The sequence below is a fragment of the Ceratotherium simum genome, chromosome 15 (genome assembly GCF_057802395.1).
Source record: "Ceratotherium simum simum isolate JZ-2026a chromosome 15, ASM5780239v1, whole genome shotgun sequence".
NCBI lineage: Eukaryota > Metazoa > Chordata > Mammalia > Perissodactyla > Rhinocerotidae > Ceratotherium > Ceratotherium simum.
In genome coordinates, this window is record NC_141914.1 from 57,980,172 (window position 1) to 58,006,950 (window position 26,779).

Here is a 26,779-nt window from a genome sequence, read left to right on the forward strand (position 1 = left end):
CAAGTTTTAAAAACTACACCCTATCTTGGATAAGCTAAGTTATTTGTTCTGGAATGTGATAGACATTGTAATTTTAAAAATTTCCCCAGCTGATTCTAATGTGCAACAAGGTTGAGAACCACTCTTTTAAGGGCTGCAGGAAGACAGTGACCAGCAAAAATAAATAAATAAATAAATAAATAAAGGTGGGAACAGAAAAGGAATTGTGAAGAAGCTTTCAAATAATCTATGCAGAATGCTAGAAAGTGAGTTTCTACACAGAGATAAGAGAAGTCAGGCAGTGGTAGATGCAACTGAGGAGGGGACTGACTTCATAGTTGTACCAGTCCATCCTGTTTGATTCTTTCTTGAAGTGCTCACCTACAGCCTTGGAATTCAAAGTGTGTTCTGTGGCCTCACCTGGGAACTTGTTAAAAACACAAAACCTCGCCCACCTCAGATCGCCCGAATCAGACTTTGCATTTTAACGAGATCCTCAGGTAGTCTGAGCGTAGATACAGAAATGACACATCATTGGTTTCCTCAAGTGCTTTATTTCTTCTGAGAGGATAAAACAACAGGACAGGAAGCTTAAGAATTCGGGGTGTTATCAGGTGTGAATTGGTCAACATTATGAACATGAGCTAGTTGGGCGCAGGTGTGCAGAAAGAAGGGTGCAGATTGTTAAAGAGAAAATATCAGGATCAATGTGCTGGAGAGCTGACAGGGTTAAAGTTTAGTGAGGGTGGGAGGACTTGTGCAGGGGTCCTGGCTGACAACAATAGGAGTTATTCAATCACTGGACCATGGAAGGGCTGGTTTACACTGTAGGAGTTGGCTGAGGAAAAGAGAGACAAGAGCCCAGATGGCTAGTCCTGACGGGATCTTGGGCACCTGAGCTTGATGGTCTGGTAGCTTTAGCACAGAGCCCAATATTCTCTTTGGATTTTAGATGTTAGCGTCTGTGGCAAGTACGACGAGGTCTGATAGTAAAGAAAAACTGAAAATGAGGAATTAGTCCTTCATGGATGTGTGTGCATACAAACACGTGAGCATGCGGTGCGTGTGTATTGGGCAGAGGTGGTCAACAAGAGAGTAAAGGGCAGAAGCAAATTCACCACAGGTTGAAACTCTGTTTACGTGGAAGCCAGCTGTCTTAGCACACAGGATTTAAGGTCGAGTCAGGTTTGCCCAGGCCCGTGTGATTTAGGGCACTGAAGAATCAAGGATTAATTCATGGGTGTGATCTCCAGCTTCTTGATGTTGAAAATACACTGTCTTTCGGGAGTAAAAGAAAGCATGAAATTGAGCTTATTAGGCGTTAATGTTCTTAGGAACAGAAAAGATAGCTCCTTTAAGGAGCAGTGGGCGATCCTATGGACAATGCTTCCTTCATCTGTGAATCTTGTGTAATTACTATATTGACAGTAGGAGAGTACATTACAGGAAGAGTTAGACTGTTCCATTGTAACAAGCCTACTTGTATAGGTTACAAATAAAGGGAACCAAACAGATATCTGTTGTCTAGTCTTTATCTTGCAAAATGTCATGGGAATTCTTGCTTATTGTTACTTTGTAATTCCTCTGTTAGAGAATAGAAGCCCACACATAGTGCCCCAGTATGAATGATAAAGTTGTAATTGGATGTCATGGCTGTCAAGCATTTAGGTAATCACAGGATGAGGAAGGACAAAGCCATATTTACACCTCCTTGACCATGGACTCTCCTCTTAAGATATAATGGAAGTGAGGATAGAGGAAGCATTCTTGAATCTTCTCAACTTTTGAAATAGTTCCACAGTTAGAGAGAAACCTTATCAGAGAAGTGAGAAACTATAACCCAAGTATGTCATACTTAGTCACTACTTAATGTAATCTTTAGTTTAAAATACACACATATACACACATACACACAGAGGCACGTATATACATACATATGAAGATTGATAGAGAAAGAATATCTGACTCATAGGTGCATCTTGAAATTCTGAATGCTTCACACACTGACATGCTAATAACCTTATACATTTTTGAGGTTCTAACCCAATTCATCTAAAACAGTAGCCTTTTTCTTGATGACTATAAACAAAAAGAATAAAGGTTGCATGATCTGCCAAGGCTGCTTTTCTTAAAAGGGGCTAGTATTAGGTTTTGGTTATAACTGCAGTTTGATTTTTTTTAACAACTAGACTGCAATATAATTTATATACCATGCAATTCATCAGTTTAAACTGTACAATTCAACAGTTTTCAATATATTCACAGAATTGCACAACCATCACCACAATTTTAGAACATTTTCATAATTCCAAAAAGAAACCCCATATAGATTAGCATTCACTTCGCATTTCCCCCAAACTCCACCGCCACCCCCTAGCCCTGAGTAATCTCTTATCTACTTTTTGTCTCTATAATGTTTGCCTATGATGAACATTTCATATAAATAAAATCATGTAATATGTGGTCTTTTGCAACTGGTTTCTTTCCTTTATCATAATGTTTTCAAAGTTTATCCATTTTTGTGTTCAAATTTTATTCTGCTGTATGGATATATCACATTTTGTTCAACTATTCATCAGTTGTTGGACATTGAGTTGTTTTCATTTGGGGGCTATTATGAATAATGTTGCAATGAACACTCATGTACAAGTTTTTGTACAATCATGTGTTTTCAGTTCTCTTGGGTATATATCTAGGAGTGGAATTTCTAGATCATATGTAACTCTACATTTAACTTTTGAGAACTGCCAAACTGTTTTCCACAGCGGCTACACCATTTTACATTCCCACCAGCAATGCATATGGGTTCTAATTTCTCCACATCCTCACCAACACTTGTTCTTATCTGTCTTTTTGATTCTAGACATGCTAGTCAGTATGAAGTGGTATCTTATTGTAGTTTTGATTTGCCTTTTCTTTATGACTAATGATGATGAGCATCCTTTCATGTGCTTATTGCCAATTTGTATATATTCTTCGGAGAAATTCTATTCGGATTCTTTGCCCATGTTTTAATTGGGTTATATGTCTTTTTATTATTGTCATAAATGTTCTTTATGTATTCTGGATACCAGTCCATTATTAGATGTATGAATTAGAAATATTTTCTCCCACTCTGGTGGTTGTCTTTCTTACTCTCTTAATGATGTTCTTTGAAGCACACAAATTTTTAATTTTGATGAAGCCCAGTTCATTTTTTCTTTGCCACTGGTGTTTTGGTGTCATATGTAAGAGGCCCTGACCTAACCCAGGGTCACAAAGATTTACTTTTATGTTTTCTTCAAAGGATCTTATAGTTTTAGCTCTTACATTTAGGCTTACGATTCATTTTGAATTAATATTTGTACATAGTATGAGGTAGGGGTCCAAATTCATTCTTTTGCATGTGGATATTCACCTGTCCCAGCACTATTTTTTGAAAAGACTATGTATTCTTTCCCTATTGAATCATTTTGCAAACTTTGTCTAAAATCAATTGACCATAAATGTAGGAGTTTATTTCTGGACTTTCAATTCTATTCCACTGATCTATATGCCTATCCTTATGTTACTACCATACTATCTTGAATACTAGCTTTGTAGTAAATATTGAAATAAAGAAGTGAGAGTCTTCCAACTTTGTTCTTTTTTTCAAGATTGTTTCGGCTATTCTGGGTCCTTTGCATTTCCATATGAGTTTTAGGATCAGCTTGTCAATTTCTGCAAAAAAAGCCTGCTGGGATTTTAATAGGGATGGTATTTAATTTGTAAATAAATCTGAGGAGTGTATTCGTTTCCTGTGTCTGCCATAACAAATTACCACAAACTTGGCTTGAAACTGTGAAAATGTATTCTCTCACAGTTCTAAAGGCCAGAATTCTAAAATAAAGTTTCAGCAGGATCACACTCCCTCTGGAGGATCTAGGGAGAATCAGTTCTTTGTCTCTTCCAGCTTCTGGTGGCTGTTGGCATTCCGTGACTTGTGGCCGCATCACTCCAATCTCTGGGCCACTCTGTGGTCACACTGCGTCATCTGTCTGTATCAAGTCTCCTTCTGCCTCACTCTTAGAATACTTGCCCTTGAGTTTTTGGACCAACCTGAATGGTCTTAGTTCAGGACAATCTCCTCATCTCAAGATCCTTAACTTAATTACATGTGCAAAAACCCCTTTTCTGAGTAAAGTAACATTTGGAGGCTCCAGTGATTAGGAAGAGGGCATATCTCTTGAGGGGGCTACAACTGAGCCCACCACAGGGAGTATTGGCATCTTAACAATATTGCCTTGCAATCCATGAACACAGACGTCCTTCCATTTATTTAGGTCTTTAACTTTTCAGCAGTTTTCTAGTTTTTAGCGCACAAGAATTGCTTTAGTTTTGTTAAATTTATTCCTATTATTTTATTTTTGATGCTATGAAAAATGGGATCACTTTCATTTTATTTTCAGATTGTTCATGTGTATATAATATATATAAATACAAGTGATTTTTGTATATTGATCTTGTGCCTTGAAACTTTGCTGAACTCATTTCTTAGTTCTAATATCTTTTAAGCGAACTGCTTCGGATTTTCTATATACAAGATCACGTTGTCTGCAAATTATATCATCCACGAATCTAAAAATAGTTTTATTTCTTCCATTCTAATCTGGTTGCCTTTACTTCTTTGCCTTGCCTAATTGCCCTAGGTAGGACCTTCAGTAGAACGTTGAATGCAAGTGGCAAGAGCGTACATCCTTGTCTTGTTCTTGATCTTAGGGAAAAGTATTCAGTCTTTTTCACCTTCGAGTATATTAACTATGGATTTTTCACAGATGCACTCTATTAGGTTGAGAAGTTCCCTTTTATTCCTAGTTTCTTGAGGGTTTTTTTATTTTTTTATCATGAAAGAGTGTTGGATTTTTTCAAACGCTTTTTCTGCATCTGTTGAGATGTTCATGTGATGTTTGTCTTTTATTGATATGATACACTAAATTAATTTATTTTTGGATGTTAAACCAATTTTGCATTCCTATGATAAACGCTACTTGGTCATATTGCATAATACTTTTTACGTGTAGCTGGATTCAGTTTGCTAGTATTTTGTTAAAGATTTTTGCATCTATGTATATAGGTACTGTTTATATGTGTTCCTTCTATAGGGGGTTAATTTCTTTGTCTCAGACTTTTCATAAAGTCCCTTTAAAGAATCACCCTGTTTGTAATTATTCATATGAACTGTCATGAGGTTTCTCAGCACTCCTCATAAACCATAAGTGTAGAAGGTATTTACAGCCCTCTCACTCCCACTATGATTTAAGTTGTATCAGAAATCACATCATAAACTTTCTTTTTCTTGATTCTAGTACTGGTGCTTAAAATTTCACGACAACTGTCTTCCTCAGAGTTAAGATAAAAGTTTTCAACAAGGAAGTTCCTATCCCTTGGTATTTCAGTACTGATTGCTGCTTTCAGAACTGAGTTCTATAGTCTATAGTGATTCTCAGCACGGTTGGGGGAAAACAGAGCTGGCAGTGTTGCTCCTTCCTTCATCCCCTTCAGGGACCTTACAGTCTCTACAACTTAACACTGCTCCAGGGCTTTCAATGACTCCTTGCCCTTAAGAGCCATGCCTAGGAAATATATATCATATCTCCTCATACAACACTCACTGGCTCAAGACTCATATATAAAAATACAGATCATCTGCCATTACCTAACTATGAGACTTTAGGCAAGTTACCTATCTGACTTTGGTTTTTTGGGTTGTTGTTAAGGTTAAATAAAAGTATATATGTCAAGTACCAAGCACTGTGCCAGACACATAGTTAGCATGTAACAAATAGCATCCTTTTGTTTAAAGTTGGGTAAAGATTAATGGGAAATATTTAGCAAAGTACTCAGGACACACGAAAGACTTGATAACTACCCAAAATATTTGGGTATTACTGTTGCTGTGATGATGATAATGATGATGATATTGAAGATTCTAAATCCAAAAACTAGGGTTCAAATCCTAGCCCTACTACTTGCTCTCTTTGCGACTGACCAAGTCTCTGCGCCTTTACCTGCTTCATCTATAATGGAGATGATGATGCCTATTTCCCACGACTGTGGGGAGGATCAAGTGAAATTATATTTTTGACAGCACTGTTTATGGTGTAAAGCCAGTACCAATGTTTTTTATTGCCATAACTGATGGCATTGTGCCTGCACAGAACAACCATTCAGTAAGCTTTGAATTGAAATCCATTGAATTTTAATATATCACTGGATGAGTGTGGGATGATTGGGTCATTGTGTGAGTTTTCAGCTATCAATAACATCTGCTTCAACAGTGAAGTGTTTAAAGGTCACAAATAATCTCTTATTGGAATAGCACCTAGAAAAAGCAAAAAAAAAGTGCTTTTGGATAATAATTTTAAAACTCAAATTTTTTCTGGAGGAATCCATATGGCAGCTTTAAAAACCAAGGAATTTAAGGTGTGGAACAAAGAGCTCCAGCTGTTAGGGAAGAGGATAAAGATGAAGCAGACCAGGGTCAGAGAAACAAAATCATTCTGGTTTCTGTCCCTCTGCTGATGGAACCCTTCATTAAGATGTAGCCGGCAAAATGCCCAGCCTAACCCATGACAAGCATCCTAACTTCTCCTATAAATAGGAAATCCCAGGGTGAGGTTCCAATCCCTGGCTACCTAACAGCTTCTCTACAGTAGAGCAGCAATGCTTTTCAGAAGCTGCTCTCAAACAAATAACAAACACACAATGAGCCCTGTGTGACCTCAAGCAAATCATTTAACCCCACTGAGCCTCATTTGTTCCATCAGCAAAATACTACTACCCCCCCCATCCACCTGCAAAGTGTCCCGAGATAAAGGAGCTGATTCTCCAAAAGCCCTGGGAGCTCCTGAGATGAAACACGCTCTATAAACATCAAGTGCAATCACTTAGTAATTTATACGTTCTTGTGTTTTTGTTTTGTTTTGTTTTTGATACTGAGACCTGGAGTGGTTATTTTAGAGGAACTTGTATTTCCCTGTTCTAACTTTTCACTTATATAAGAACGAGCTGCGTAAGTGAAAGGTTTGGCTACAACTTCAGAGTCAACAGCACACAAGATGGCAACTGTAAGAAAACTCTCTGAAATGTCTACCATAGCTAGAGACTGAGGCTTATCTTTTTTCTACTGTGATAGGTATATAAGGTTTGTATCCACTCAATAAATATTTTTTGAGCCTAGAATTCCTGCCAGAAAATGTACAACCCTTGAGGATACTCAAAAGGCAAAGATAGGTCCCACTTTGGGGACAATCTAATTAGGAAGACAGATGCATAATCCAATAGTTAGAATGTGGAATTGTTACAACCGATTATTTTCAAGGTGTTGTTGGAACATGATAGTGGAAGTGACCAATTCGTTATTTGGTTTGGTTTGTTTTCATCAATAAGAGCCCCATAGACCGATTACAGCTGCTGGAGCGCGTGGGAGCATTTATGACCTGCAGCTGGGTAGTGGGAACCAAGAACACTAGCCTGGAAGTCAGAAGGCCTAAGCCCTGGGCCCATTTCCACCATTAAGTCACCGAGTGAGCCTTAATCTCATCATCTGCAAAACGAATTCGTTTGCTAGGTGATTACTAAGATTCCTTCCAGCCTCTACATTTATGAAAGCTTTCTAATATTCTATTTCTTGCTATTTATCTTTTCCTCCATCTCCTCAGCCCTGTGTCTTTAAATCCTTTGAAGTTAAGAGAAATTTATTATTTATTTTCTTTTCTTGTCAAAAACCAACACTATTATTAGGTCATATGAGAGGTTCACAGACCACTGTCCAGAAATTGAGATTTCAAACTGGCCCTTTGTAAACCAGCAAAAGCTGCTGGCATTTATGTGTTTCTGCTTTCTGGAAGATGCCTCCGTCCTGTCAAATGTTTTCACAAGGTTACCAAACAGATTAGTGTAAGTAGAATAACAGTGCCAACGACATTACAGTATGTAAATGAAGCCCTGACAAAGCTCCCTGAAGGGAAATGGATGAACAAGTTAGCTAAATCGGCTACGTATGAAAAATTGATCAACAAAGTACAAAATAATGAACAGCCCTAGGCTATTTCCACTGCTTGAGAAAAGGAAACAGATTATTTTTCATTTCAAAATCTCTGTCATTAATACTGAAAATACTTAGGCCTCTATGACCCTGAAGAATTTTCAAGCCAGGACTCGACAGCAGCACAGAGCTCACAAAGAAATCATTCAGACTGTCAGAAAGGGGCTGGGAACTGACAGGAAACAAACTGCCTGCTGGGTTGAGAACTGTCAAAACTTCACAAAAAATGAGGATTTTAAACAAGCTATTATTTGAGGGTGGCAAGGGAAGGGGGGAATACTCGGGTTCCTCCCCAGCCTGAACTTCACCTTTGGATTGTGAAGGAGTAAAGGCAGCTTTATTTAGAATAATGGTTTAATCAAAGCCCACCTTTCTGTGAGCTCATGTCACTTTTCCTTTGCAGCCAGCTCAGCTTGCTCGCAGGCCAGGAACAAAAGACTGCTGGCAGAGGAACAGCCCTGACACAGTCTCTCTGCTGCTCTTCCGAGGCATCCCGCAAAGCCCCGCCTCCTGAGGCTGGGGATGCCGGTCACCCCGAACCCCACAAGCCAGCACAGGCCATGGGATGGGGGCACTCCACTCCCAGCGATTCTTCTCCTCTTCCCACGGTATCATCGCATTGCTTCTGATTTTCCTTTCAACAGTTTTTAATTGACATTTCAGGTTACATCAGACTCAAACTTGGTTTGTCAGCATGCATGTGTTTTGCCTTTCCTTTTAAAAGAAAAGCTTAAAGCTCGGTAATTTAAATGCTGATTAACTATTACATACTGAGGTGTTTTATTCTGCTTCTGAGAACTTCATGCTGCAAGCTGTGATTCCTTATGAGGGGCCAAGGGGTGTTTCTTCTTATTTTCAAATGTGGAGCATTAATAAAAAGGACAAGTGAAGCTCAATTGAATGCACCAGTGACCTTAGGAAAACAGACGAATCCCAAGGAGGAGTGCTCGTTCTGTGGAGCATAAACCTTTGCAAATGCCAATGGCCGGGAGAGACTGGAGCACTGACCTTCAGGGACGGTGAGGAGAGAATGGTATGAGATGAGACTGGAGAAGTAGGAAGGAGCCAGATCACAGGAAGGAGTTTGATTTAATTCCAAGAGTAATAGGAAGACAGTCAAGGTTTTCAAGTAGGGGTCTGATGTGATTTAATTTTTTTTGTGTGTGAGGAAGATCGGCCCTGAGCTAACATCTGCCAATCTTCCTCTTTTTGCTGAGGAAGACTGGCCCTGGGCTAACATCCGTGCCCATCTTCCTCCACTTTATATGGGACGCCACCACAGCACGGCTTGACAAGCAGTGCGTCAGTGCGCCCTGGATCGGAACCGGCGAACCCTGGGCAGCTGCAGCGGATTGCGTACACTTAACCGCTTGCGCCACCGGGCCAGCCCCTTAATATGTTTTTAAAAGAATATATTTTAAATTTTTTTATTACTGCCAATGTGTATATGTGCATACTATAGCTAACACACTGAATGCTTACGATGCGCCAGATAATGTTCTAAGGGCCTTCCATAGGACTCTATGAGGTAAGTATGATTGTTATCCTTCTTTACAGACAAGGAAGCTGGGGCACAGAACGTTAAGTAACTTGCCCAAGGTAACACACAGCTCTGTAAGCGGTGGAGCTGTGATTTTAACCCAAGCAATGTGATGGAAGCACTCGTGTTTTTTCAACCACTATGGTACACAACATTAACTCAATAACCAATCAGTCTACTGATATTACCCTACACCCACAGCACAAATAGTGTTCCAAAGAATTAGTATACAATTCACTCCACTGTTTAGTCTTCTGGGTAGACAACATTGTTAAGCATGATGAGTTCTGGACCTTTCACTATTTTCCACTTTCCCAGTGAATGAGGCATTTCAGTATTGGTGGTAAGTGTGCTCCAGTGCCTTACATGAATTTTCGTTAGGAAGCACCTCAGAATAATGATGATGAATATAATAACAAGTAATATACATAAGGCAAAGCATCCTCTACTCTCAAATGTCCCCCTTCACTTTTCTGCTTTAATTGACCCACAGATATTCCCTGAGGGCACTTCTTTCTTTACAGCCATTGTAGCTGTTATATTCTCTCCTAGAGGTAGAAGAGGTGTCTATCTTGCTCCTCTAAGTCACTCTTAGACCAAATCTCTTCCCTTCTCCCTCAAATCCCACCTGCTACTCTCCCTGTTAAGACATCTAGTGACCTTCCTGAGACCTCTCACCCGGTGACTCCACCCCTCTCCTGCGGGCCAGCAGCTCCTTGCCTTCCCTCCTCACCCAGCTTAGATACCATGGCTCATCAGCATAATCACGCTCGTGTAAATACTCACTTGACCCTCTCTTTCCCCATCGCACTTGACTAGCAAAGCCCCTGAATAAACTCGACCACTTGCTTTCTCAGTTCCTGATTCTTGAAACCAGAGAAGAGCTTCAGCACTGTGAATTTGTGACTGCCAACTTCAAATGCACTTCAGATTTCATGCCTGCCCCAAGTGAGGGTCTGTCCTAGCCCCACGTAACTTATTTGGGAAATTTTGAAGATGCCTGGTCCCTACCCTAGACCAATTAAACCAATCTCTAGGGGTGAAGCAAAATTTAGTGTGTCTTTAAGCTCCTTGGATGATTCTAGTGTGCAGCCAAGGTTAAAAAAACACTGCTTTTACCACTGTTAGCTGCTGATCTCATTTCACACTTCTGTGAGAAATAGAAGCCATTAGATAAGAATTCTTTCATCTTCCTAAAGCAAACCCACAAAAACTCGGTCAATTCTCTCTCTGGATTATGTCACAAATTGTCCACATCTCACCATCTTCACTGATGCAACCCTGGCCCAAGCCACTATCATCTCATACCTGATCTCTGGAGCTTCCCATCAGCCTCCCTAATTCCATATGTTTCCCTACAAATCATCTCCACGAAGCATCTAGACTGATTTTTTAAACGTTAAAAACATTCTATGGCTTCTTGTTTTACCAAGAATATAATCCAAACTCTGCCAAGGCCTTCAATAGCTGTGTGATCTATCCCATTTAACTACCAAATCTCACTCATTGTCTGCCCGTCTTCTCCTCTCAAGGTATAAATGAAACACTGGCCTCCATCATTCCACAAATCAGGAGCCTCCCATAGCTGCTGCTTCTAGTACGACCTCTGGCCTATCGTCATCCCACCTCCACCTTCAACTCGACTAACTCCTACTCATCTTCAGGGTTTCCACCTGATCATCACTTCCACAGAGAGAACTTCTGTTTCCCAGTAAAACATGTTCCCTCCTGTTTTCCTATCTCATAACATCCTGATCTTTCCTTCTTAATACTTCTCATTTTTTGTAACTATATTCAAGTTTATGTTTAGACATTTAATGGATATAAGCTCCAAGAGGTCAGGAACCATGCTGAAGACCTCTCCACTATGTACAAAGTGCCTAGGGCCTTGGGGCCTGTCCCATGGTAGAAAATCGTATATATCTGCTGATCATTTGCCATATTGAAAAAATTAATTTTAAATCACCTTCAGCTTGTTTTCTAGGGAATTTTGGCAATTGATTCCTAACAATTTTTTTAAAAAATTAAGCCAAAATATTAATTTATTATGATTATAATGTCAAACTACATTAGAAGCACTTCAAGTTTGATTATACCATCAATCAGGTCATGTGTAAAGTGTTCTTTCTCATAAAACTCAAGCATAATTATGTTCCCTGATACCCCGATTATAGTCTATTCTGCAATTACAACACATCCAGAATTAAATGCACATCAGAATGTTTCCTTCTGATAAATGGATTATTGTTATCTGCTATTTCTTACTGTGTCACTTTGATCAAATTAGTTATACACTAATGCAATTTTATTAATCAATTCAAAGGAACATCTTTTGGCTGCACCAATTCTCTTATTGAATGTATTTTCAATCTAATTTACTCTTATCTGTACAATTTCATTCTATCTTCTTTGATTTGTTCTTTCATTAATTTTTAAGTTGGATGCTGAGCTCATTAATTTCTAGTCATTCTCCTTTCCAACTATAAACATGAAGGCCATATATAAAACCCTTTAAATCAGAGACTGGCAAACTACAGCCTATAGGCTAAATCTAGCCATGTTCTATGCCCCCAAGGCTAAGAATAGTTTTTACATTTTCAAAGAGTTATAAATACAATACAATGCACTGCTTGTCAGGCCATGCTGTGGCGGCGTCCCATATAAAGTGGAGGAAGATGGGCATGGATGCTAGCCCAGGGCCAGTCTTCCTCAGCAAAAAATAAATAAATAAATAAAAATAAATACAATACAAAAAATAATATGTGACAGACACCATATGTAGCTCACAAAGCCTAAAATAATTACTCTCTAGCCCTTTACATAAAAAGTTCTCTAATCTTTAATTTAAATAATGCTTTAGCTGCATCCTATAATTCTGTTATATAGTATTTTCACTATCATTTAATTGTAAATATTTCTGTTTGACATTATAGTTTCATCTTTGCCCTGTGAATTATTTAGAGGTGTACTTTTTTGATACCCTAATAAGTGTCAGTTTGTATTTTGTTTCATTGTTGATGCTAACTTAATTTATTTTTGGTAAGATGACTTGGTATGTATAACAGCAAATATTTGATAGAATTCCAGACTTGCTTTTTGACTTGGCACATGATCAATATTTTTGCATGACCTATGTGCACTTGAAAAGAATCTTTATTTTTCAAATGCTGGTTGTATGATTCTATTCATATCCATTAGATCTAGTTATTTAATCAGTTTGTTCAAGTCATCTATATCTATATTGACATTTTGTTCATTGACCTATTAACTGCTAAGAAAGGTGGGCTAATATCTCCCATAACAGTGGTAAATTTACCAATTTGACCATGTACTTCCAATTATTTTTGCTTTATGTATCTTGAAGCTATATTATCAGTTGCATACAAGTTTAAAAATTCTATATCTCTTGATGACTTGAATCTTTAATCAATATATATAGTAGACGTTATCATTAGCGATGTTTTTTGCCTTCATAATAATCTTATCTGATATTAGTATACCTATGGCAATATTGGTCTAATCAGTATTTGTCTGGTTTATCTTTTTACATCACTTTACTTTCAATCTTACTGTACCATTATAAATAGAAGTTAACTGGCTTATTCTAAAGATACGTAAATCTGACAGTCTTTTAACTGGAAAGTGTACTTTAAATTTATTTTGATTACTTATATATTTGTATTCCTTTTCACCATCTTATTTTGCAGCTTATGTTTTTCTACTATTTCTTCTTAATGTTTCTTTTATTTCAAACATAGTTTTAACTCTCATTCCATTTCTTCTAGCAGAAAGGAAGTAATACATTCTAATTACCATAGAAATATTCAAATGCATACTTAACTTGACAAAACCTATGGTTAATCAATTTATTCACATTCTCCTTAACAAGGACACTGCAGTGCTTAAACCGCAATTATTCTCCTTTATCTACTACTGATTAACAATAATTTAGTTTGTCTTGCTTATTTTATATTGCTTCAAATTAGACAATATTATTAACGTCACACATATTCGCTTTTTGTTTAGCAGTTTATCTAAATGTTTGCTGTGTCTTCCTGCTTCTCAAGCATTCTTCATACAGTCAGTGCTCACTATTTGTGGATTCTGTATTTGTGAATTTGCCTACTCACTAAAATTTATTTGCAACCCAAAAATCAATCGTTGTGGCACTTTTGCAGTCATTCACAGACATACACGTGCTCAGAGTGGCAAACATTTGAATCACTCAATGCACACATTCCCAGCTGAGATCAGACCAGGTGACACTCTGCTTTCTTGTTTCAGTTCTCATTCTGTAAACAAGTGTCCTTTTCGTGGTCTATTTAGCACCATGATATTTGCATTTTGTTGTTGTTGATGATTTCACTGCTTAAATAGCCCCCAAGCATAGTCCTGTGGTTCTGTCTAGCGTTCTTAAGCACAAGGAGGCTGTGATGTGTCTTATAGAGAAAATGCGTTACATGAGCTTTGTTCAGGCGTGAGTTATAGTGCTGTTGGCCATGAGTTCAACTTAATGAATCAATAATACATGTGAAATAAGGTGTCTTTAAACAGAAACACTCATAAAACAAGGTTATATATTGATTGGCTGGTAAAAATCTTATGACGAGAGACTCACAGAAACGTAACTCTGTATTTCCCCTAGAAGACATGGTTTAGTATTTGCTAATTCAGTGTTCATGGTGACTTCATAGAACACGACTGCAACAAATAACAAGAATCAACTGTATTATGATCTTCCTTCCCCCCGGAATACATTCTTTAGAAACACTTTAATGATGGTCTATTGGTTGTAAATATATTCAATTTTCATTTTTTTAAGTATATCTTTGTTTTATCTTCATTCTTGAAAGATAGTTTAAGTGTAGAATATCAAATTGATAATTACTTCTTTTAACACATTGAAAATGCTTTTGCATTTTTTTCTATCTTCCATTATTACTACTGAGAATTCAGCTATCAGGCTAGTTGTTTCTCCCTTTTAAGTAATCTCTTTTTTTCCCTCTGGTCACTTTTAGACATTCTCTTTGCTTTGCTATTTTGATATCTGTTAAACTTCTTCATTAGTTTTTTCATCAGTTCTAGAAAATGTATATTGATTTTTTTTTTCCTTTGAATATTGCATCTCTTCCATTCTCCCTTTCTGGGACATTAAAGAAATGTATTTTAGATCTTCTCAGTCTATCCCCCACATCCCTACAACTCTTTAACATTTTCTATTTCTTTGTTTGCCTGTGCTCACCTGTGAATATCCTCTTCAGATTAGTTTTCAAATCACAATTACTCTCTTCGTCTGTGCTATTCTGAATTTTAACAATCCATTCACTTTCTAAGTTCAATTATTATGTATAATATCTTCTAATATTGAAGTTATATTTTATTCCCTTTCTTAAAACTGTCTTGTCAATTTTTATATTCTCTAGTTCCTTAGTTACTTATGATACCTGATGTTATTGCAAACATACATATTATATTTTGTATCCATTATTTCTGATAACGTGCCATCTATGCAATTTGGATTGTTCTGTTTGCTATTCCAGCTGATGTTTCTGTGCGGTGATTCATTTTCTTGCCTTACAATTTTTGAATTGTCTTCCTGATCCTTGCACCTTTATCTGTGTTAAGTTTTTGAGGTCTAGGCTTAAGTTGTTTCCCTCTAGAGAGGATTTGCATTTGGTTCTTCCAGGCATCTGGGGCATATCTGACCTGGGACCAACCAACACTAAATTTCCAGCTAAATTCACAAGGTATGGATCCTTGGCCTAGGCTAGAAATGCTCTGGAGTGACATTTTCTTTTCTGATTCTACCCCAAGCCAAGAATGACATAGGCACACTTCCCTCCATACTCCCTGCAAGGCAGGTATTTCTGCAGCTCATCACTTGGTTATCATCTCCTGGAGGATCCTGATTCATGCAAGGTGAAGGGGTGTCCCTAAACCCATCAGAATCAAAAAGGCCCCCAGGGATCCACAGACACTGAGGACACACAACCTCAGACACATATTGGATTCAGCACCTTTAGTCCTCTCGGTAACTTTCTTTTTTTTTTTTTTTTTTTTTGTGAGGAAGGTCAGCCCTGAGCTAACATCCATGCTAATCCTCCTCTTTTTTGCTGAGGAAGACCGGCTCTGTGCTAACATCTATTGCCAATCCTCCTCCTTTTTTTTCCCCCAAAGCCCCAGTAGATAGTTGTATGTCATAGTTGCACATCCTTCTAGTTGCTGTATGTGGGACGCAACCTCAGCATGGCTGGAGAAGCAGTGCATCAGTGCGCGCTCGGGATCCGAACCCCGGGTCGCCAGTAGCGGAGCGCGTGCACTTAACCGCTAAGCCACGGGGCCAGCCCCTCTCGGTAACTTTCTGAATTCAAAGTTTTTATGTTTATACTACCCCAAAATGGATTTAAAATGTTTTAAAAATATCTTATTTTGTACATCTCTGCTGCAATACAGCTAAAGAGGGAAATCTAAATCAATGTTTTTGTTTAACAAAACTTTAAAAATAATTTTATTATGATTAAAGTAAAAAAAAAGAGTAAATTTCATTGGGTAATTCTTATGCTCTTATATTAGCCACCTTCTCAAACTAATAAATTAAAAAATAAACAATAGATAGGTAGGTAGATAGAAAATATACATATTTCAACATAATTATAATGCATTACTATATGGGCTATGTTGCTACAGTAAGGCACTAGTGATACTGTTTCACACCAGGAAATATAATGATACATGTTATGGACTGAATTGTGTCCTCCCCCAAAAAATCATATGTTGAAGCCCTAATCCCCCATGTGACTATTTTTGGAGATAGGGCCTTTAAGAAGGTAAGTAAGATTAAATGAGATCCTTAGGATGGGGCCCTAATCAATAGGACTGGTGTCCTTATAAGAGGAGAAATAGACACCAGGAGTACGCACACAGAGACGAAAGGCCATGTGAGGACACGGTGGGAAGGCGGCCATCTGCCAGCCAGAAAGAAAGGCCAACACTGCTGGCACTTTGATCTTGGACTTGCAGCCTCCAGACCAGTGAGAAAAGAAATGTTTGTTGTTTAAGCCACCCAGTTCATGGTATTTTGTTATGGCAGCTCTAGCAGACTAATACAATACATACACATACATTTAAAAACCTTAAGTTAAAAAAACGCACATTCTCAATAGAAAGATATATTTGTACTAATATCATTACTGCTTTATAACATTCAATGGAAGTGTTTTCCAAAACAATACAGAGCAGAACAACACAAAACAAATAAAACTTCCCAGTGTCAGTAAAACTTTACTGACAAGTCAAAAATATCAATAGTTCATACCATGCAACATATACTATCTAACACTTTTTAATCTAGAAAATTATAAAGACTTTTGTAATAATAAACTAAACTTGTTCAAGCAAGAAAATATATCTTATAAACAATACTTCCTTAACACTTTGTCAAATAGATGAAGAAACAAAAATTGGGAGCGAAAATGAATGAAGAATATTTTTAGGTGGAAAATGAAAACAAATTTTCAACTGAAAGAATAATGAACATACAACATATTGAGAATTGTGAGATGCAGTCAAAGCAGTGCTGATGGGAAAATTTATGGATTTAAGTGCATATAAAAGAAAAGAGGAAAGGCTGAAAATTCAAAGACCTGAGCTTTCATTTCAAGAAGCTAGAAAAGAACAGCAAATCCAACTTTAAAAATAGAAGAAAGGAAATAACACAAGGAAAAGCAGAAGTCAATGAAATAGATAATAGATAATGAATGTGAAATAAAAAGTTAAAAACAGAGTTTGTTTGTTTTTTTTCGGTGAGGAAGATTAGCCCTGAGCTAACCTCTGTTGCCAATCTTCCTCTTTTTGCTTGAGGAAGATTGGCGCTGAGACAACATCTGTGCCCATCTTCCTCCATTTTGCATGTGGGTGACCCCCGGAGCATGGCTTAATGAGTAGTATAGGTCCACGCCCAGGATGTGAACCCGTGAACCTGGGCCCCCAAAGCAGAGTGTGCTGAACTCAACCACTATGCTACTGAGCTGGCCCCCATAGTTGGTTCTTTAAAAAGATTAATAAACTTTACAAACCACTAGTAAGATTGATCAAGAAAAACAGAATAAAAGCACAAATTACCAACATGAAGACAAAGAGAACTATAGACAGTAAACAGATATTATGAATAATTTTACACAATAAATTTGAAAATTTGGATGAAATAAACCAATTCCTTTAAAAATACAACTCACTAAAACAGACTGAAGATAAAATAGAAAATCAAAATATACAACTGTCTAGTTGAAACCATTATTTAAAACTTTCCTAAAAATGTAACTGCAGGCCCACATAGCTTTATCCATAAATTCTTCCTAATCAGTCTAACATAAACTCTTTTAGATAAGTAAGGGGAAAAAAGGGAAATTTCCCAAACATTTTAGAAGGGTTAGCACAATCTTGATTCCAAACGCTGAGGAGGACCAAAGAAACTATATTACAAACCAGTCTCTCTCATAAACATATTTGCGAAATTCCTGAACAAGACATTAGTAAATATAACTCAGCAATACCTAATAAGGATAATACAACATGACCAAGTGAGGTTTACTCCAGGAATAAGTGTGATAAATCAGTGTACAGAAAAAAATAAATAAAGAGATATTTATCGTACACCTGAGTTTTGGAATTGAAATGTTTACAATATACTTTTTTCTTAAATCTTAAAAATCTCTCTTTCTGAATCAACTTAAAGCAAACTATATTGATAAAAGCCAAACGAATTAAAACATCAGGGCATTAAATCAATTCTGAAATACTCTCAAAGTGTGTTTGTACAAAAATCTTAAGCTGAAACTTACAAGTAATCTCAAATTCAGGTCCAACGTGCTGTTGCAGTTGCATTTCATCTCAAGAGGCAAAAGTAACTGATACGTTATTCCCCAGAAGTATTCTATGATTCCTCTTCAACGCATATTTTCTTACAAATCCAATTATTTATAGGTCATCCTTAAAGTAATATTTACAAATTTATAAATTTCAAGTGAATTACAAAGTTATTCTAGGCTATTGCACACAAAAAAGACTGTTGGCACTTTCACAGTACCTGAGAGCAATCCATCGAATTCTTGTCCAGTGTCAATAAATGACCAAGATATCACCAACTTCTTATTGCACAGCTAGAAATTAGTATCTACCAAAGTGATAACAATGCCACATTTAAACCTGTTAACATCAGGTAGCTTAAAGATCTCTGTCATTGGAGATATGCTGAGTTTATATTTCAAGCAAATATGGTATGAAATTAATTTAGCTATAAGCTGAATTTCATTGCTATCAAAAGGGACTACTTCTATAATAAAAGAAACTTCATCTCTCTTGAGTTAATGAATTGAATGATATAACATGTAATCAAATTTTAACATAGTCACTAAAATTTTCCAGTAGGTTATTTCAAATGTGAGTCTTCAAAATCTTATTCAAAGTAATAAATTATAGTTAAGATCAATTTAATAGTACATCCCATTAAGATTTTGAATGAAGTATTAATTATAACTTTATAACTAACCAATTGAGGATTTTACGGCTATATATACTGTTGTTAATCAAATTTTATTTTCTTTATTGGTCATAATAAAGTACTAAGACTGTCCCTTAAAATATTCATAAACCTAATTCATACTTTTACTTGAAATATTTGTTCAGTCATCTTGGGAAAGTCACAGATGCTATAAATGGATTTAAGTATCATATTTTTCCAGTCACCTAAAAAACTTAAAAGCTTAAAAGTAAAGGTAATGTACTGTTAAGTAGATACATACAATGTTTGTAATTAAGATACTATATTCTTGAATATTAATAAAAAATTTGCAAAATCATCCATTTAACAGCAGTTACCAGTTAATTTTTTTCCAGGTAGAAGAAATAAATCAAGTGATATTTCTGTAGAGGGAGAAATAAATGAAGAATAAGTTCTTCAATAGTTTTTGGAGAGCTTGAATTTACCCACATGGGTGCTGACATTATCCGTTAAGATGTGAGAAGTTATGGTAGAAAAGAAGATTCATGTCAGATGTCAAAGCCCTCAAAGAAGGAGGCAGATTAACTGGGAGGTCAGAAGGAAACAGCAACTAGAGGGGCATTGAATTGTATATTCAGGTGGCATATACCTGAAAGCAGAAGAGTAGAAAAGTGACAACAGGAGCAAAGAGAACATCAAAAGCAGAGCCTAATTCAGTGCCAGACAAAGATGACACACTCATTAGATGTGTGTTGAATAAATGTTTGCTGAATAGATGTTTGTTGAACAGTGAATTAAAAATAAACAGATAAATGTGCTAACACCACTTCTGCTTCCTGATATACCAGGCATGGGGGACTAAGATTATACTTAAAAAAAAGAAAGAAAGAAAGAAAAGAGGAGTAAGGTGTTCAAAGAGGAGTTTGATATTCATTAAGTTAGGGAAACAGGGGCACGTTCTAAAAAGAGGAGAGGCTTGAGAATAGGAGAGGGGTTACAGAACAGCCGGAAAGGAGGCAAATCATCAGTGCCTAGAATAGTAACAAGTTTGTACTTGGTACCCTAAAATATTTGTTGATAGGATTAATGGAATCCCAAAGGAAATGGCTAGGGAAGCACAAGGGCATCACTCTTTGGGAAAACATTTCTTCCTATATACACCCATAATACCCTTTTCAAACATTCATCACTTCTTTAAAAGTCTGACATCCCAAGTAGACTATACATTTCATGATTGAAGGAACCATGTTTAACATTTCACCACCTGTCCCCAGCCCCTATATGGTGCTTGGCATATAGTAAATATGAATAAAATGTGAATGAAAACAGAATAAAGGAAGGAAGAAGAGAGAAAAAAGAGAGAGGGGGGAAAATGAGATGGGGGGAAGAGAGGAAAAAAGATGAATAATGGAGAAAATGAGGGTTGAAAATAGAACTACCCACACTGCTCTTTAAACTGATTCCATGAGGCAAAAATCCCTGAAGAATATATATGCAAAAATCCTCAACAAAATATAGTCCTCCATCGGGCCGGCCCCGTGGCTTGGTGGTTAAGTGCACGCGCTCCGATGCTGGTGGCCCAGGTTCGGATCCCGGGCGTGCACCGAGGCACCACTTCTCCGTCCATCCTGAGGCCGAGTCCCACATACAGCAACTAGAAGGATGTGCAGCTATGACATACAACTATCTACTGGGGCTTTGGGGGGAAAAAATAAAAATAAATAAAATATAGTCCTCCATCATCCACAGTTTCTCTTTCCGTGACTTCAGTTACCTGTGGTCAACCACAGTCCAAAAATATTAAGTGGAAAATTCCAGAAATGAACAATTCATAAGTTTTAAATCGCATGCCATCCTGAGTAGCGTGATGAAATCTCATGCCGTCCCACTCCACCCAGCCCCGGACATGAATTATCCCTTTACCCAACATAACTATGCTGTATACACCACCCACCCATTAGTCACTTAGTAACCATTTCAGTTAGCAGATCCACTGCTGTGGTATCGCAGTGTGTTTGTGTTCGAGTAACTCTTATTTTACTTGATAACGGCCCCAAAGTGCAAGAGTAGTGATGGGCAATTCGAATATGCCAAAGAGAAGCCGTAGTGTTTCCTTTAAGTGAAAAGGTGAAAATTCTCAAATTAATAAGGAAAGAAAAAATTGTATGCTGAGGTTGCTAATATCTATTGTAAGAACAAATCTTCTATCAGTGAAATTATAAGAAGAAAAAAGAAATTCATGCTAGTTTTGCTGTTACACCTCAAACGGCAAAAGTTACAGCCACAGTGCATAAGTGCTTAGTTACGACAGAGTTTGGCACTATCCATGGTTTCAGGCATCCACTGGGGGTCTTGGAACATCTCCCCCATGGATAAGGGGGGACTACTGTATTCACAAACTGTATTCAACAATACATTAAAAGGATCATACACTATGATCAAGTGGGATTTAGTCCAGGGATACAAGGATGGTTCAACATCTGCAAATTAATTAATGTGGTACACCACACCAACAAAATGAGGGATAAAAATCCTATGATCATCTCAATAAATGCAGAAAAAGCATTTGACATTCAACATCCATTCCTCAACAAACTGGGTAGAGAGGGAACACACCTCAACATAATAAAAGCCATACATGACTAGCTCACAACTCACATCATACTCAATGTATGATCAGGAATAAGACAACGATGCCCATTTCTGCCACTTTTATTCAACATAGTACAGAAGTCTTAGCCAGAGCAATTAGCCAAGAAAAAGAAAAAAAAGATATCCAAATGAGAAAGGAATAAATAAAACTGTCTCTGTTTGCAGATGACATGATATTACACATAGAAAAATCTAAAGACTCCAACAAAAAACTATTAAAACTAACAAACAAATTTATAAAACTTGCAGGATACAAAATCAATATACAAAAATCAGGTGTGTTTCAATACACTAATAACAAACAATCAGGAAGAGAAATTAAGAAAACAATCCCATTTACCACTGCATCAAAAAGAATAAAATACCAAGGAACAAATTTAACCAAGGAGATGAGATCTGTACACTAAAAACTATAAGACATTGATGAAAGAAATTGAAGAAGACACAAATAAATGGAAAAATATTCCACGCTCCTGGATTGGAAGAACCAATATTGTTAAAATGTCCATACTACACAAAGCAATCTACAGATTCAATGCAATCCTCCTTAAAATTCTCATTTTGAGGTATTTTTCACAGAACTAGAAAAAACAATCCTAAAATTTGTATGGAACCACAAAAGACCCTGAATAGCCAAAGCAATCTTGAGAAAGAACAAATCTGGAGGCACCACGCTTCCTGACTTCAAAGTATATTACAAAGCTACAGGGATGAAAAAAGAATGGTATTGGCATAAAAACAGACACCAAGGCAAATGGAACAGAATAGAGAGCCCAGAAATAAACCTATGCATATATCGTCAATTAATTTACGACAAAGGAGCCAAAAATATACAATGGGGAAAGGACAGTCCCTTCAATAAATGGTGCTGGGAAAATTGGACAGCCACATGCAAAAGAATGAAACTGGACCCTTATCTTATACCATACACACAAATCAACTCAAAATGGATTAAAGACTTGAACATAAGACCTGAAACCATAAAACTCTTAGAAGAAAACACAGGGTATAAGCTCCTTAACATCATTCTTGGCAATAATTTTTGGATTTGACACCAAAAGCAAAGGCAACAAAAGCAAAATCAACACGTGGGACTACATAAAACTAAAAAGCTTCTGCACAACAAAGGAAATGATCAACAAAATGAAAAGGCAACCCACAAAATAGGAGAAAATATTTGCAAACCATATAACTGATAAGGAGCTAATATCCAAAATACATAAAGAATTCATATAACTCAATAGCAAAAAAACACAAACAATCTGATTTAAAAATGAGTAGAGGATCTGAATAGTCCTTTTTCTAAAGAAGACATACAGATGGCCAACAATATATGAAAAGGTGCTCAACACCACTAATCATCTGGGAAATGCAAATCAAAACCACAATGAGATATCACCTCACACCTGTTAGAATTGCTATCATCAAAAAGACAAGAAATTAGTGTTGGTAAGGATGTGGAGAAAAGGGAACCTTCATGCACTGTTGGTGGGAATGTAAATTGGTTCAGCCACTATATAAAACAGCATGAAGTTTCCTCAAGAAATTAAAAATAGAACTACCATATAATCTAGCAATTCCACTTCTGAGTATGTATCTGAAGGAAACAAAATCACTATCTCAAAGAGATATTGGCACCTCTATGTTCATTGCAGCATTGTTTATAATAATGAAGACATGGAAATAACCCAAGTGCCCATCAACAAATGAATGGATGAAGAAGATGTGGTACATATACATACAGTGAAATATCATCCACCATAAAAAAGAAGGAAATCCTACCTTTTGCAACAACATGGATGGACCTTGAGGGCATCATGCTAAGTGAAACAAGTCATATAGCAAAAGACAAATACTGTACGATCTCATTTTTATGTGGAATCCCAAAAAAACTGAACTCATCAAAATAAAGAACAGATTGGTGGTTGCCAGAGGTGGCAGTTGGGGGTGGAAGAAATGGTTGAAGGTTTCAAAAGGTACAAACTTCCAGTTATAAGATAGATAAGTTCTGACGATATAATGTACACCATGGTCACTATAGTTAACAATACTGTATTGCATGTTTGAAAGTTGCTAATAAGTGAATCTTAACTGTTCTCATCATAAGAAAAAAAATTTATAACTATGCTTGGTGATAGATGTTAAACTTATTATGGTAATCATTTCACAATACATACATATATCAAATCTACGCTGTACACTTTAAACTAACGTTACTGGCCACAAACACAGGTTCTTTTACCTGCCACACAAGAGAGAGAGACCAAAATAAAAACGGGAATGCCAGGCTTACGGCAAGGAAAGAGTTTTATCGAAAGGCAGCCAGACAAGGAGATGGGAGTAAGTTAGAACTCAGATCCACTTCCTGGAAGGAAAAAAGGTAGGGGTTTTTATTTGAGGTTTTAGGTAGAGGAAGGGAGCGTGCGGCCTTGCAGGTCAGCACTTTCCCACAAGCCTGTGTTGGGCCTTCTGAGGCTGCTTGTAGGGAGGAGGGTGGTGAGATAAGGGAATCTGCTTGGGTGTCCTTGGTTGTCTGCCTCCGTGGTGGAGGGTGGATTCTGGTGCCAGGAAGCCAAGGAGTTGGGGTCTGGGAAGCTTCAACTTCTTAATCTTCTCTGGATATTTGTTTCCCTGTAATAAAACTTCAAAGGACCCATGACTAGTCAAAATGTTAGCATAAGGCCACCTGGGCTCTAACAGTTTGTAACTTCTATCTGCCTTGTGAAGTTCAGGGATACAAAGGTTTAATAAACCTGTGTTTACATATGAATGTAACTTAGAGAAGCAGGGAAAAGGGATGAGTGCTTTTGTTTTTAACCCCATATATGCTGGGTTTAATGTAGGGGAACTGATATCAGGGCCAGTATCACTAATACAATGTTACATGTTAATTATATCTCAATAAAACTGGAAAGAATAAAATAAATTAAATAAATAAATAGATTCCATGAGTCATTGTCCAGGTTTTGGCAAAATACAATCCCAGTATCTCAACTCAAAACAATGCCAAGTGTAATAACCATGTTTCCAAGGTTTCTGGATCAGTATGATTTCAAATTTTCTCTCCCATTTTTTTCCCACAAACATATCCTCTGTGACACATTTGGTATCTCAATTAACGTTCTAATAAATTATAGTCATCACTATTAGAATTTAAAACCCAGAAGTTTATTAACTTTACTCATACTCTATGACCTTAAAAGTTATAGTCTTTCATTTGAAAAGGACCTTAGACCATTTTCTCTCCTAATGCAAGAGACTCTTCCAACATGCTAAGAACTACAGCTTTTTCTGAAAACCCTGTACCTTCAGGGAGCTTAGTAACCTGGGAAGGGACCACATCTCTCACTAGCCAGTTGTTCTACTGGGCAGGCCAGTCATCATCAATTACCAGCTTCCCATAATAGTTCTCTCCCGCTGATCTCCTCTGAACCCATAAATATTTATTTTTAAAAAATTTTTAAAGTAATTAATGAAAACCTACTTATTGTTTAAAAAAAAAAAAAAAAGGATTCAAAGAATTCAGGTAACAATAAAGATCCCTTTGACCACAACTTAAAAAGTTCCCTTGTATAATTTCATTCTTCATCTAACTAAAGATATAAGTATATCCCAATGCCTTTCTTGCTAATAAATAGTATGGCTTTTTCCCTTAGAGTTTTTAAACTCATTTTACAGGCTTTGAAAAGAAACTACAGAATCCTTAACACCTATCATCTATCCATCTGTCCATTAATTTGTTATTACAATTATTTATTCAGTGGCTCCTTTGTTTGGCGCCCTGTGCAGTACACTGAAGACACCACACTGAATAAAAGGCACATGCTACCTGCCCTTACGAGCTTACTACCTAATATAAGAGGTAGGTATAAAATGAGTAATTTATATACCCCATAAAATTATCTCAGTAAAATTCAGATTTGCCTGATCTGCACGTGGACAAGTCTTCTTTCCTTACTTATGTCGTTCTTAATTTATCCTACTAGAAACATCCACATATGAATGCTGCAAGGGAAGCAGCCCCAATAACTACACCATGATTCTTCGGAGCCAGAGCCAAACAAATGGAACCACATTTCTTAGTTCATATTGTATAGAATTTTAGTTTTATTGGGGTCTTGCTGCAGCTAAAATGCCTCCACTCTGAAATGCATCAGTCATTGAATCAGAGTGATGGAATGAACCTTGGAGATTACCTAGTTGATTTGTCCATTGCAAGAATTGCTTCTCCAACATAAGTAGTACATTTGTACATCTCCAGGGATAAGAAATTTGCAAAGTTATGAGGAAATCAGTTATAGTGTTAAATGGATCTTAGTTTCTAAATTGAACGGAAACATGTTTCTCTATGACTTCTGTCCATTTTTCCCATTTCTATTATGTGAATCCATTAGAACAAACTTACTTCCCTCTATTCAAGTTCTTCAGACTTGTAAACATGTCAGGAAGCAAAACTACATGAATGTGTTCATGTTTTGGCATAGTCAGGGTATACTGAGCAAATATTGCTGGCAACTTGGGTTGAAAGACGTATGAATGGCAAACAACTCTTGAACGTTAAAGACAGAGATATCTCTCCTGGAGCCATTTGTTTAACGTTTCAAAAGATAATAGACCCAGGGATCATCATCTTATTCCCTAGAGAGGATTTATATTGTTTACATTACAGAGTGAATATTTGTCTCACCGTGCTCCCTCCCTGTCTCTGCCTCTGTCTCTCTTTCTCTCTATCTTTCCAGAGGTGAGGAGAAACAGCTGTGTCATCAGCCCCTAAATAAACTGTGAGATTCATAATTTTGAAGTTCCTGTCCCCATTGTAAGTACAAGTAACATCTTCCCTCATTAGGTCACCCCATGGGGGTTTGGGAGGTGGGGAACTGATTAAAATCTTTCATGAGTAATTAAAAGTCTGTCTCTGAGCCAGAAAACTCTTATATCCTGTTACAGTGAAATAAATAAATATAGGTATAACGACTTAGCAAAAGATACCCATTATTAAGACTTTTCTTCTTCAGGCCAAACATCTTGAGATTCCTCAAGCCTC